This window comes from Arachis hypogaea, chromosome 6, assembly GCF_003086295.3.
Source record: "Arachis hypogaea cultivar Tifrunner chromosome 6, arahy.Tifrunner.gnm2.J5K5, whole genome shotgun sequence".
NCBI classification, from domain to species: Eukaryota; Viridiplantae; Streptophyta; class Magnoliopsida; order Fabales; family Fabaceae; genus Arachis; species Arachis hypogaea.
The window spans coordinates 15,928,398-15,943,193 of NC_092041.1; positions in this window are offsets into that span (position 1 = coordinate 15,928,398).

A 14,796-nucleotide genomic window follows, 5' to 3' on the forward strand; every position below is an offset into this window, starting at 1 on the left:
TGGTCAACTTAGATATATTTGTGGCTTTAAGAGTAAAAAGGAGATGGTTAGTGGTTGGAAGCATCATTCTAGGTTCACTATGGTCACATGTCCAAAGCTTGATAGCAAAGGTTGGTGTATAACTAGAGTACATGGGTCTAGAAGGATGTTTGGTCACTTTGTTGAGAATTCAGGATTGGCCAGAATTTCCTAATTCCTGTTTCGAATTTGCTCTTGGATCTCCGGATATTCATCTTCTTTCAGATCAAATCTGACTTCCGGGATCACTGATCTGTGACTCATTATCTTGTAGTAATGGTCTGAATGTTCTTTAGTTAAGAACTTCCCTTGATTCCAAAGTTGCTTTGGAGCGCTTTCTTTCTTCCCTCTTGGGGCGGTTTGCTTTTCTTTAGGAGCCATGATCTTAAGTGAGTATGTTTTTTTGTGATCACGGATAAGCACACCAAACTTAGAGTTTTGCTTGTCCTCAAGCAAAGGAGAAGAAAGAAGAGGGATAGAAGGAGAGCAAGTGTGGGATGAAGGGGATGAGGAGGAGGCCGAATACAATATAAAGGGATGGGGGGTGGGAAATTTTCGAAAAAAAAAAATCAGAAAGAGATAAGATAAAAGATATGATTTTAAAAGGTATGATCAGAAAAAGATATAATTTTTAAAAAAAAAAGAAAAGATATGAATCAAAATTTAAAAGATAGATTTGAATTTTAATTTTGAAAAGGATTTTTAAAAGGAGTTAAAGATGTGTTGGAAACAGATTTGAAAAGATGATGGATTGAATTGGAAAGCCATTTGTTCTTTTGGGTTAAGATAAATCTAAAACATTTGCAATCATTGGATTTTAGAAATTAGGATAAACTTTTTGGAATTGAAAGTGATAATTTAAAATATGTTTATGCAAGAAATCATGAATTAAAACATAAAAAGTTAGAAAAAATGTGAAGAAAAATGAATTTTACCTCCTTCCCACCATCCTGGCGTTAAACGCCCAACTGTTGCATGGTTTGGGCGTTTAACGCCCAAATGTTGCTTCTCCTGGGCGTTCAACGCCCATGTGATGCTTCTTTCTGGCGTTGAACGCCAGGAAGTCCTTCTTTACTGGGCGTTTTTCTAAACGCCCATAATGCTAGCAGATTGGCGTTAAACGCCCAGAAGGTGCATCTTTCTGGCGTTTAACGCCCAGAAGATGCTCCTTTCTGGCATTTAACGCCCAGAAGGCTACCCTTACTGGCGTTAAACGCCCAGTGGGTGCTTCTTTTGGGCGTTTAACGCCCAAAGTGTTTCTTACTGGCCTTTTCATGCCAGTGAGCTTCCAAATTTCTCTGTAACTCTTGGGACTTCAGTAAATTTTCTATTTCACCTTTGAAGATACTTAGACTTAAACCTGTAAAGAAAAGAAAATTTGTTTAATCAGTAAGTAAACTTTGTAAATGGCTGGGTTGCCTCCCAGCAAGCGCTTCTTTAATGTCATTAGCTGGACTGTCACTGATCTTCAATGTAATCTCAGTCTTGAGCACTCTTGCTCGAAATTATCTTCAAGATAGTGTTTAACTCTTTGTCCATTGACAATGAACTTTTTGTTAGAGTCACTATCCTGAAGTTCTATGTATCCATATGGTGATACACTTGTGATTACATATGGACCTCTCCACCGGGATTTTAACTTCCCAGGGAATAATCTGAGTCTAGAGTTGAATAGCAGAACTTTTTGTCCTGGTTTAAAGACTCTGGATGACAATTTCTTATCATGCCATCTTTTTGCTTTTTCCTTGTAAATTTTCGCATTTTCAAAAGCATTGAGTCTAAACTCCTCTAGCTCATTTAACTGGAGCAATCGTTTTTCTCCAGCTAATTTGGCATCAAGGTTCAGGAATCTGGTTGCCCAATAGGCCTTGTGTTCCAGTTCCACTGGCAAGTGACATGCCTTTCCATACACAAGCTGGTATGGAGAGGTCCCTATAGGGGTCTTAAATGCTGTTCTGTATGCCCACAGAGCATCATCCAAGCTTCTTGCCCAATCCTTTCTACGGTTAATTACAGTCCATTCCAGGATTCTTTTAAGTTCTCTATTTGAGACTTCAGCCTGCCCATTAGTTTGTGGGTGATATGGAGTAGCCACCCTGTGGTTAACTCCATAACGTACTAGAGCAGAGTAGAGCTGTTTATTACAGAAATGAGTGCCCCCATCACTGATTAACACTCTAGGGATACCAAATCTGCTGAAGATATGTTTCTGGAGGAATTTTAACACTGTTTTAGTGTCATTAGTGGGTGTTGCAATAGCCTCCACCCATTTGGATACATAATCCACTGCCACCAGAATATAGGTGTTTAAGTATGATGGTGGGAAGGGTCCCATGAAGTCAATGCCCCATACATCAAACAACTCAATTTCCAAGATTCCTTGTTGAGGCATAGCATAACTGTGAGGCAGGTTGCCTGATCTCTGGCAACTATCACAGTTAAGCACAAATACTCGGGAATCTTTATAGAGAGTAGGCCAGTAGAAGCCACTCTGGAGGACTCTTGTGGCTGTTCGTTCACTTCCAAAATGTCCTCCATACTGTGATCCATGGCAATGCCAAAGGATCTTCTGTGCTTCTTCTTTAGTCACACATCTACGGATTACTCCGTCTGCACATCTCTTAAAGAGATATGGTTCATCCCAAAGATAGTATTTTGCATCTGTGATTAATTTCTTTGATTGCACCTTACTGTACTCTTTGGGTATGAATCTCACTGCCTTGTAGTTTGCAATGTCTGCAAACCATGGCACTTCCTGGACGGCTAGTAGTTGCTCATCCGGAAAGGTTTCAAAAATTTCAGTGAGAGGGGGGACGCCCCTTCCACTGGTTCTATTCGGGACAGGTGATCTGCTACTTGATTTTCTGTCCCTTTTCTGTCTCTTATTTCTATATCAAACTCTTGCAGAAGCAACACCCATCTAATGAGTCTGGGTTTTGAATCCTGCTTTGTGAGTAGATATTTAAGAGCAGCATGATCAGTGTACACAATCACTTTTGATCCTACTAAGTAGGATCTGAATTTGTCAATGGCGTAAACCACTGCAAGTAGTTCTTTTTCTGTGGTTGTGTAATTCTTCTGTGCATCATTTAGCACACGGCTGGCATAGTGAATGACATGCAGAAGCTTGTCATGCCTTTGTCCCAACACTGCACCAATGGCATGGTCACTGGCATCACACATCAGTTCAAATGGTAATGTCCAGTCTGGTGCAGAGATGATTGGTGCTGTAACCAATTTAGCTTTCAGAGTCTCAAATGCCTGCAGACACTCTTCATCAAAGATGAATGGCGTGTCTGCAGCTAGCAGGTTGCTCAGAGGTTTGGCGATTTTTGAAAAATCCTTTATAAACCTCCTATAGAACCCTGCATGTCCCAGAAAGCTTCTGATTGCCTTAACATTAGCAGGTGGTGGTAATTTTTCAATTACTTCTACCTTAGCTTGGTCCACCTCTATCCCCTTGTTCGAAATTTTGTGCCCAAGGACAATTCCTTCAGTCACCATAAAGTGACATTTTTCCCAGTTTAAAACCAGGTTAGTCTCTTGGCATCTTTTCAGAACAAGTGCTAAATGGTTAAGGCAGGAGCTGAATGAGTCTCCAAATACTGAAAAGTCATCCATGAAGACTTCCAGAAATTTTTCCACCATATCAGAGAAAATTGAGAGCATGCACCTCTGAAAGGTTGCAGGTGCATTGCACAGGCCAAATGGCATCCTTCTGTATGCAAATACTTCAGATGGACATGTGAAGGCCGTTTTCTCCTGATCCTGGGGATCTACTGCAATTTGATTATAACCTGAATATCCATCCAGGAAGCAGTAGTATTCATGACCTGCTAGTCTTTCTAGCATCTGGTCTATGAATGGTAAAGGAAAATGATCCTTTCTGGTGGCTGTGTTGAGTCTTCTGTAATCAATGCACATACGCCACCCTGTAACTGTCCTTGTAGGAACCAGTTCATTTTTTTCATTATGAACCACTGTCATGCCACCCTTCTTAGGGACAACTTGGACAGGGCTCACCTAGGGGCTGTCAGAAATAGGATAAATAATCCCAGCCTCTAGTAATTTAGTGACCTCTAGTAATTTAGTGACCTCTTTTTGCACCACTTCTTTCATAGCTGGGTTCAGCCGCCTTTGTGGTTGAACCACTGGCTTGGCGTCATCCTCCAACAAGATTTTGTGCATGCATCTGGCTGGGCTAATGCCCTTAAGATCACTAATGGACCACCCAAGAGCTGTCTTGTGCGTCCTTAGCACTTGAATCAGTGCTTCCTCTTCCTGTGGCTCTAAGGTAGAGCTTATAATTACAGGAAAGGTTTCACCTTCTCCCAGAAATGCATATTTCAAGGATGGTGGTAATGGCTTGAGCTCGGGTTTTGGAGGTTTCTCCTCTTCTTGAGGGATTTTCAGAGGTTCTATTATCTTCTCTGATTCCTCCAAATCAGGCTGAACATCTTTAAAGATGTCCTCCAGCTCTGATTCGAGACTCTCAGCCATATTGACCTCTCTTACCAGAGAGTCAATAATATCAACACTCATGCAGTCATTTGGGGTGTCTGGATGTTGCATGGCTTTAACAACATTCAACTTGAACTCCTCCTCATTGACTCTCAAGGTTACTTCCCCTTTTTGGACATCAATGAGGGTTCGGCCAGTTGCTAGGAAAGGTCTTCCTAGAATGAGAGTTGCACTCTTGTGCTCCTCCATTTCCAGCACCACAAAGTCAGTAGGAAAGGCAAATGGCCCAACCTTGACAATCATGTCTTCAATCACGCCTGATGGGTATTTAATGGAGCCATCAGCAAGTTGAAGACATATCCTGGTTGGTTTGATTTCTTCAGTCAAACCAAGCTTTCTGATAGTAGATGCAGGTATTAGGTTGATACTTGCCCCAAGATCGCATAAAGCTTGCTTGGTACAAACACCTTCTAACGTGCATGGTATCATAAAGCTCCCAGGATCTTTAAGCTTCTCAGGTAAGCTTTTCAGAATGACTGCACTGCATTCTTCAGTGAGGTAAACTTTTTCAGTTTCCCTCCAATCCTTCTTATGACTTAAGATCTCTTTCATGAACTTAGCATAAGAAGGTATTTGCTCAAGTGCTTCTGCAAACGGAATCTTTATTTCAAGAGTCCTGAGATAGTCTGCAAAGCGGGCAAATTGCTTATCCTGTTCCGCTTGGCGGAGTTTTTGAGGATAAGGCATTTTGGCTTTGTATTCCTCAACCTTAGTTGCTGCCGGTTTATTACCTACAGAAGTGGGTTGGGAAGCCTTTTTAGAAGGGTTGTTATCAGCACTTGTATGTGACTGATCACCCACTGGCGTTTGAATACCAGGGGTGGAAGCTGGGGTGGCGTTAAACGCCACCTTCTTGCTTATTTCTGGCGTTTGAACGCCAGAACCATGTTCCTTTTGGGCGTTCAACGCCAGATCCATGCTTGTTTCTGGCGTTGAACGCCAGGAATGAACATGGTTTGGGCGTTCAGCGCCAGCTTTATCCCTTTCTGGGCTCTACTTGTCCTCAGAGGGATTTTGAGTAGCCATTTGTTCATTTCCTGTCTTCTTGCTGCTTTGAAGTGAGGTATTTAATGTTTTCCCACTTCTTAATTGAACTGCTTGGCATTCTTCTGTTATTTGTTTTGACAGTTGCTTTTCTATCTGCTTTAATTGTACTTCCATGTTCCTGTTAGCCATTCTTGTTTCCTGTAATATTTCCTTGAATTCGGCTAGCTGCTGAGTTAGAAAATCTAATTGCTGATTGAATTCATTAGCCTGATCCACCGGACTGAGTTCTGCAGTTACTGTTTTAGCTTCTTCTTTCATGGAAGATTCACTGTTTAGGTACAGATGCTGATTTCTGGCAACTGTATCAATGATCTCTTGAGCTTCTTCAATTATTTTTCTCATATGTATAGATCCACCAGCTGAGTGGTCTAGAGAAATCTGAGCTTTTTCTGTAAGCCCATAGTAGAAGATGTCTAATTGCACCCATTCTGAAAACATTTCAGAGGGGCATTTTCTTAGCATCTCTCTGTATCTCTCCCAAGCATCATAAAGGGATTCATTATCTCCTTGTTTGAAGCCTTGGATGCTTAGCCTTAGCTGTGTCATCCGTTTTGGAGGGAAATAGTGATTCAGGAATTTTTCTGACAGCTGTTTCCATGTTTTTATGCTGTTTTTAGGTTGGTTATTTAACCACCTCTTAGCTTGATCTTTTACAGCAAATGGAAACAGTAGTAATCTGTAGACATCCTGATCCACTTCCTTATCATGTACTGTATCAGCAATTTGCAGAAATTGTGCCAGAAACTCTGTAGGTTCTTCATGTGGAAGACCAGAATACTGGCAGTTTTGCTGCACCATGATAATGAGCTGAGGATTCAGCTCAAAGCTACTAACTCCAATGGAGGGTATACAGATACTACTCCCATATGAAGCAGTAGTGGGGTTAGCATATGACCCCAGAGTCCTTTTGGACTGTTCATTCCTACTTGCTTCCATTATGGAATACAAGTTGAGAATTTATATGTTGAGAATTATTTATTTTATAGTAATGGAATAAATAAAAATGGAATAAATAAAAAGAAGTTAAAAATATATAATAAAAAATTTTTTTCGAAAAAAAAATGAAATCAAAATCTAAAAATTAAAAAAAATTTTCGAAAAAGTAGTTGGAAAATAGAAAATTTTTGAATTTTGAATTTTATGATGAAAGAGAAAAAAAATGCAAAAGACACAAGACTTAAAATTTTTAGATCTAATGCTCCTTAATTTTCGAAAATTTTTGGAGGGAAAACACCAAGGAACACCAAACTTAAAAATTTTAAGATCAAGACACAAGAAAAACTCAAGAACACTTTGAAGATTCACAAGAACACCAAGAACAAAAGAAAGAACACCAAACTTAAAATTTTTAGAAAATCAAGACAAGTTTTCGAAAATTTAAAGAAAGATTAACAAGAAAACACCAAACTTAGAGTTTGGCACAAGATTAAATCAAGAAAAATTTTTTTTTTTTTTGAAAAAGGTTCCAAAGGGTATAACCAATTATCAAGAACAACTTAAAGATCAAGGAAGAACAAAGAACACTCACACGAAAATTTCCAAGAAAAATATAAAAGATGCAATTGACACCAAACTTAGAACAAGACACTAAACTCACGAAAATTAACAATAAATTAAGAAAAATAATTTTTGAAAAGAAATTTTTTTTGAAAAGAAACTATCCTATCAAAATTTAATGACTCTATAAAAACAAATTATTCCTAATCTAAGAAATAAAATAAACCTTCAATTGTCCAAACTCAATAATCCCCGGCAACGGCACCAAAAACTTGGTGGACGAAATTGTATCTCTTTATGGAATATGATAATAGAGCCTGGTCCAAGATCAACTTCGTTCAACTAACCAGCAAGTGTACTGGGTCGTCCAAGTAATACCTTACGTGAGTAAGGGTCGAATCCACAGAGATTATTGGTTTGAAGCAATCAATATTTATTTTATTAGTCTTAGTTAGGATGTCAACAAGGTTATTTGGATTAAAAGTGAAATTACTGGATTTGATAAAAGAGGGAACAATGTTACTTTGATTTGCAGCACTGGGGAATATGTTGGAGTTTTGGAGATGCTTTGTCCTCTGACTTCAACTCTTCCTTGAAATCCTCTTCTCACACGCAGGTTCCTTCCATGGCAAGCTCTATGTAGGGTGTCACCGTTGTCAGTGGCTACTTCCCATCCTCGCAGTGAAAACTATGCTCACGCACTCTGTCACAGTACGGCTAATCACCGGTTGGTTCCCGCTCCTACTGGAATAGAATCACTCTTTTGCGTCTGTCACTAACGCCCAGCAGGTTAAAGTTTGAAGCACGTCACAGTCATTCAATCCCGGAATCTTACTCGGAATACCACAGACAAGGTTTAGACTTTCCGGATTCTCATGAATGCTGCCATCAATCCGGCTTATACCACGAAGATTCTGTTGGGGAATCTAAGAGATATTCATTCAATCTGATGTAGAACGGAGGTGGTTGTCAGGCACACGTTCATGGGTTGAGGAAGGTGATGAGTGTCACGGATCATCACCTCCTTCACAATTAAGCGCGAATAAACATCTTAGATAAGAACAAGCGTGTTTGAATGAAAAACAAAGGAATTGTATTAAATCATCGAGACGCTGCAGAGCTCCTCACCCCCAACAATGGAGTTTAGAGACTCATGCCGTCACAAAGTATGTAATTCAGATCTGAAAATGTCATCAGGTACAAGAAATGTCTGTAAAAGTTGTTTAAATAGTAAACTAGTAGCCTAGGTTTACAGAAAATGAATAAACTAAGATAATTGGTGCAGAAATCCACTTCTGGGGCCCACTTGGTGTGTGCTGGGGCTGAGATTAAAGCTTTCCACGTGTAGAGGCCTTTCTTGGCGTCAAACTTCAGGTTATGACGTGTTTTGGGCGTTCGACTCCGGATAATGACGTTTTTCTGGCGTTTAACTCCAGACAGCAGCTTGAACTTGGCGTTTAACGCCAAGTTACGTCGTCTATCCTTGCGCAAAGTATGGACTATTATATATTGCTGGAAAGCCCTGGATGTCTACTTTCCAACGCCGTTGAGAGCGCGCCAATTGGACTCCTGTAGCTCCAGAAAATCCATTTCGAGTGCAGGGAGGTCAGGATCCAACAGCATCAGCAGTCCTTTTTCAGCCTAAGTCAGATTTTTGTTCAGCTCCCTCAATTTCAGCCAGAAAATACCTGAAATCACAGAAAAACACACAAACTCATAGTAAAGTCCAGAAATATGATTTTTGCCTAAAAACTAATATTATTTTACTAAAAACTAACTAAAACATGCTAAAATCTACATGAAATTACCCCCAAAAAGCGTATAAAATATCCGCTCATCAAAACTATACTTGCAACGAGAATTCATTTGTGAAATTCTATACCATCAAAAATCCATTCGTCAAAATGACGCCGTTGCCGGGGAATTGCAATGGTGTTATGTTATTGGTTATTGTATATATGTGAATATTGTGAATATGTTTGCTTTTTGCTTCTTTGTTAGTTTTTAGTTTGTTCTCTTTATTTGTTACTATTTTTGTTTTTGCCCTCTCTTGCTATCATGAATTCTCACTTTGGCTATGAGTGTAGTTACAATTATGTTGTAGGTGATGAGAACTATAATGAAGTTGTGTATCAAGAATGGGATAATCAAAGGTGGGAAGAGCCATATGCTTATGATCAATCCTCATGGCAACAACCCCCACCAATGCACTATGAAGAAGAGCCATTTTTAGATGCATATCAATCCAATGGCTATGGTGAATCTCCTTGTGATTTTCAAGAACCACCACCATATGCCTATGAGTCATATCCTCAACATGAACTTCAACCACACTCACAAGCCTATTTTCAACAAACACCTCCCTATGACCATGATCCTTACCCACCATACCAACCTCCTTTTGAACCATATGAGCCATACATGGAACCACAATTCCAAGATTGCTACTCCCAAGAACCACCTCAATACACACCACCACCTTACCAAGAAGAACCACCTTCCTATAATGAACCCTTTCTCCAAAATGATGAACCCTCCCATCCACCCCAATCTCTAATGGATGAAACCCTCGGCGTTCTTCTTCAAGGACAAGAGGAGATGACAAGGGATGTGCAACAATTCATGACCACCTTAGATGAGGTGGTAAACCGGCTAGCATCCCAACTTTTGGACACTCAAGGAACTCCCATGGATACATGTGGAGAATCTAAAGAGGAGCATAGCTTAAAGAAGAGATTGGAAACGTCGGTGGAAAAGGAGGAATGCTACTTTGTGTTAGAACAATTGGAGGAACCTATGACCATTGAAGAAAAGGAAGAAGTGGTTGAAGACTTAGGAGATGCGGAACTTCCATGGGAACCTAGAGTTATAGAAAACCCCTCCAAGAAGATTGAAGTTGATGTTGAGGAGGAATGTGCACAACCTCCAAGGCATATCCCACATGAAGACTTGGAAGGAGTAAAACAAGAATTGAGTTCCCTTGGTGATGGAGATCATACATCCAATCTTCTTGGTGAAGAATCCTTTGAATTTGAAGAACCTTCTCCCAATGAATTTGAAAGTGATGTGGAGGTAGATTTCTCTCAACCTCCCATTTATGACTTGAGTGATGGAGAAGAGTTAGATGAAGTTGATGAACAAAGGATTGAAAGTGAAGAAGTTTGTGAAAAGGTGGAGGCAACCAAGGAAGCAAACAAGGGAGTAGAGCTTGCAAGCACATTGGAGATACCTCTCCCCAAGCCACCACCATCCATTCTCTCATTCAAGTGGGTAAATTCCTTATACTCAAGCTTTATTATTCCCCTTGAATATGGTTTGCTTGAAACGGATGGTCAACTTAGATATATTTGTGGCTTTAAGAGTAAAAAGGAGATGGTTAGTGGTTGGAAGCATCATTCTAGGTTCACTATGGTCACATGTCCAAAGCTTGATAGCAAAGGTTGGTGTATAACTAGAGTACATGGGTCTAGAAGGATGTTTGGTCACTTTGTTGAGAATTCACCTTGCTCACCACCCACATGGATTAATGATAATCAACTTGGAGATGGGTGTGAAGACAAAATATGGGATCCGGGAACACATGAGGATCAACATTGGGAGCCCATGGTTTGTGAAGAACTCCATCAAAGCTTGGAGATATTAATCTTGAATGATGGAGCTTATTGGAAGTCCAAGCATTGGTGGAAGTTCCAAGATGAGTACAAGCACAAGCCACCTTGAGAGAAGCTCCCCATAAGTCCAACTTAAGGACAATAAACAAAAGTGCTAGGTGGGAGACAACCCACCATGGTAACTTCTTTTCATTTTCTCTTTTGTAAATATTTGGTAGAATTAGTCTAATTTCATGATTTGTTTAGTTAGTTGAGTATATTTGGTAGTTTAATATGTTAAATAAGGTTTTATGGTGTTTTGATAGCTGTTTGGAGGTTTGGAATGCTTAGATTGGTGTAAAAACATAGAAAAATTTTGAAAAACAGAGCACCATCCACGCGTACGCGCACTGCGTGCGTACGCGTGCATCAAGCGTTTTGGACCATCCACGCGAGCGCGCCATGCACGCGTACGCGTGGATTGAGAAGTTCCACCTTCCATACCTTGACCCGAGAGTTAGGCCGGCACTGTGCGGAAATTGGGCCTGAGGCACAAACCATTTGCGCGCTCGCGCACATGATGCGTACGCGCCACTCTCGAAATAAGCCATCGACGCGCGCGCGTCATGCGTGCGTGCGCGTGGATGCCCTTTCTTCCATCCATTTCTTTTCTTCTCCTCTTCCCATTTCTTTCCTCCTCCTTTCTTCTTTCCTCCTTCTACCCCTCATCCAATACTTCCAAACACCATGGATAATCATTTATTTTAGTTAGTTAATTGGTTAGTTAGTTAGTTTGTTAGATAGCTTTAGTTTAGTTTTCATTTTATTTTCTCTCTTTTCATCATAAGTGTTGAATTATTGACTTTGTTTACTATACATTGTTGCCTCCTTATTGCCTAAATGCTAATTTCGCATGAATGTTTTTAGATAATCTTTGTTGGATTTTATGATTGAGGTTATACTTTACTACTTGGTTTTGAGTTTTTCATGCTTACCTTTTTAGAATACCAAGTGATGAGAATTGCCTTCGAGCTTGTAACTCTTTTTGAATTGCATGATTTGGCCACCATGTGATTTGAGCCTTATTTTGTGATTAGGCAACCTCTTGATGATGGATGATGATGTGCATTTACCTTAATGCATGGTATTTCATGATCATATGCATCCATATGTGTTTGACTTGAATGCTTTCATGCTTCTTTAATGCTTGTTTTACCTTACAAGTTTACTTAAAGCATCTCAAGCATACTAGAATGAGTAAAGTGCATGCTTCTTTGGTGACATAGTTTTTTCAATGTGTGTTCTAAACCGCGCAATTTAGAATTCACACACCTAATATTTCTTAATGTCACACTAATTCACTCACTCAATTCTAGTGATTTACCTCATTCCAACAAAGTATGCTTCCTTGCTTTTATATCTTCTTATCTTATGGTGTTATATTTTTTATTTTCATGATGAATGCACCACGAGCAATAATGGAAGCAAGACCAAGAACACGTAGCAATCCGGAGAGTCGCCGTACCCCCTTGCTCATCTTTGAATGCACCGAGGACGGTGCAAACTTTTAAGTGTGGGGAGGTCGTCCGACCGGTCGGCGATTTTAGGTGACAAGTTTCTAATTCCAACACTTTTGCATTTCATTCTAGGATTTTAGGATTTTTACTTGCATTTTCTTATTTTTGCATATGTATACACAATAAGCTTAGTCAAAATAATGAAATTTTTCAAGGATTTCTATCTATAGGGCACCAATTGATTTGAGTGAAAACTTTTCATAGAACTTGCTTGAATTATATATCTTGTGGATCATGTTTTTGAGCTAAGAACACAAGCTTGTGAGATTCGAGCCTAAAGGTGTGGTTACATCTTATAACCACTTATTTTCCTTCTTGTGTGCATTATTCTTTCTATGATTGTAATCTTTGCTTTGTTTGATTCTTTATTTCCATTATTTTATGTATTCATGCATTTATATGATTGAGGCCATCATTTCATTAGCTCACTTACCCAAATAGCCTTACCTTTTATCTTCCATTGTTAGCCAATTTGAGCCTACGCTTAACCCACTTTGTTCTTAATTTTAGCACATTACAAGCCTAAAGTGGAAAACAATAAATGTCCTTATTTGGATCTTTGATTAGCTTAGGCTAGTGTGTGTGAGTATCATTCAAGTATGGGAACCTTGGGACATTGGGTGAATAAAAGGGTAATTTTGTATTGTTATTGAAAATATTGGGAATTGGGTAGATGCTCATGTATTGATCAAATGTATAGACCTTATGCATTGAGGTTCTTGTATATAGAAAGAAAAAAAAATGAGAAAAACAAAAGAAAAAAGAAAAGAAAAATAATATGGAAAAGAAAAAGAAAAAAAATAGAAAAAGAAAGAAAAAGAAGAAAAAGAAAGAAATAAAAAGGGAACAAAATGCCCCAAAGCAAAGTGTAGCTCAATAAAATCAATGCATGAGTGTTGTGAAATTAAAAGGGATACATGAGTATGTGAAAAAGTGAAAAATGGGTAGTTAGGTTGGAATTTAATTGTATAGCATGTCATAGGTTAGGTGGGAAGTTTAAGCTTATCAAAGATTCAAATTTCAAGCTCACTTAACCATATATGCATCATACCTTGACCCTAGCCCCATTACAACCAAAGAAAAGACCTCATGATACTTGTATGCATGCATGAAATATATGTTGATTGTTAGAAGAAGAACAAATCTTGGAAAACATGATTAGCAGAGAATTGAGAGAATCAACCCTAAACACTTGAGCGAATAGAGTGCAAATACATCCGGTGAGGGTTTGATTGCTCAATTACATGTTTCCACCTATGATCATCTCTTCTCATGCAAGTTTGTAAAAATATTTAATAACTCTATTCAATTGTGGAGTAAACTTGCTAGTCCTCAGCCCTTGTGCATATATGCTTCTTGGAAATTGATTTATTTTGACCAAGCAATTGCATTCATTTAGATAGTTGCATATAGGTAGATTGCATTTAGTTAGTTCCATTGAATAAATGCCATACCCTTTACTTCATTCTTGGTTTAAGCATGAGGACATGCTTGGTTTAAGTGTGGGGAGGTTGACAAACCCCATTTTGAGGGTTTATCTTGTGCTTAATTTAGGGGATTTTATAACCTTTTACCCACATTTATTCAATGAAATAGCATGGTTTTATAATTTCTCCCTTAATTGTGCTTAAGAGTGAAAACATGCTTTTTAAGACTTAAAATAGCTAAATCTAATTCTCCTTGATTCCATTAGATGCCTTGATATGTTTGTTAAGTGATTTCATATTTAGGAGGCAAGGATTGGATCAAGGGAATGAAGAAAGAAAGCATGAAAAGTTGGAGAACTCATGAAGAAATGAAAGAATCGGAAAGCTGTCAAGCCGACCTATTCGCACTTAAACGACCATAACTTGAGCTACAGAGATCCAAATGATGCGGTTCTAGTTGGGTTAGAAAGCTAACATCCGGGGCTTCGAAACGATATAAGATTTGCCATAGTTGCTACAAGTATGGTGGCGCGCACGCGCAAAGTACGCGCACGCGCCGTTGCTGCCACCTAGTCCACTTGAAGCAAAACGTGGCCAGCGATTTTAGAAGCCTTGTGGGCCCAATCCAACTCATTTCTGATGCTATTTAACCCAAGGAGTGAAGAGGGAAACACAAGTTAGTAACCATTAGTTTAGTTTAGTAGTTAGAATTAGTTTCTAGAGAGAGAAGCTCTCACTTCTCTCTAGAATTAGGATTAGGATTAGGATTAGTTCTTAGATCTAGGTTTTAATCTTTGCTTTCTTCTACTTCTACCTTTCAATTCTTTGTTGTTACATTCATCTCCCTCTATTCTTGTGTTGTAATTTTCTTTATGTTGTTCTTATACTTTGATTGTAGATCTACTTTTGTTCCTTCCTTTCTCTTTCAATTCAATTCAAGGTAAATCATAATAATTGTGTTCCTTTTGATTTGTGTTGTTAATTCCTTTCAATAATTGTTGTTAGATTTTGTTCTTGTTGTTGATTTACTATGTTTCCCTTTTATGCCTTCCAAGTGTTTGATGAAATGCTTGGTTGGATTTTAGAGTAGGATTTTATACTCTTGGCTTGGAAAGGTAA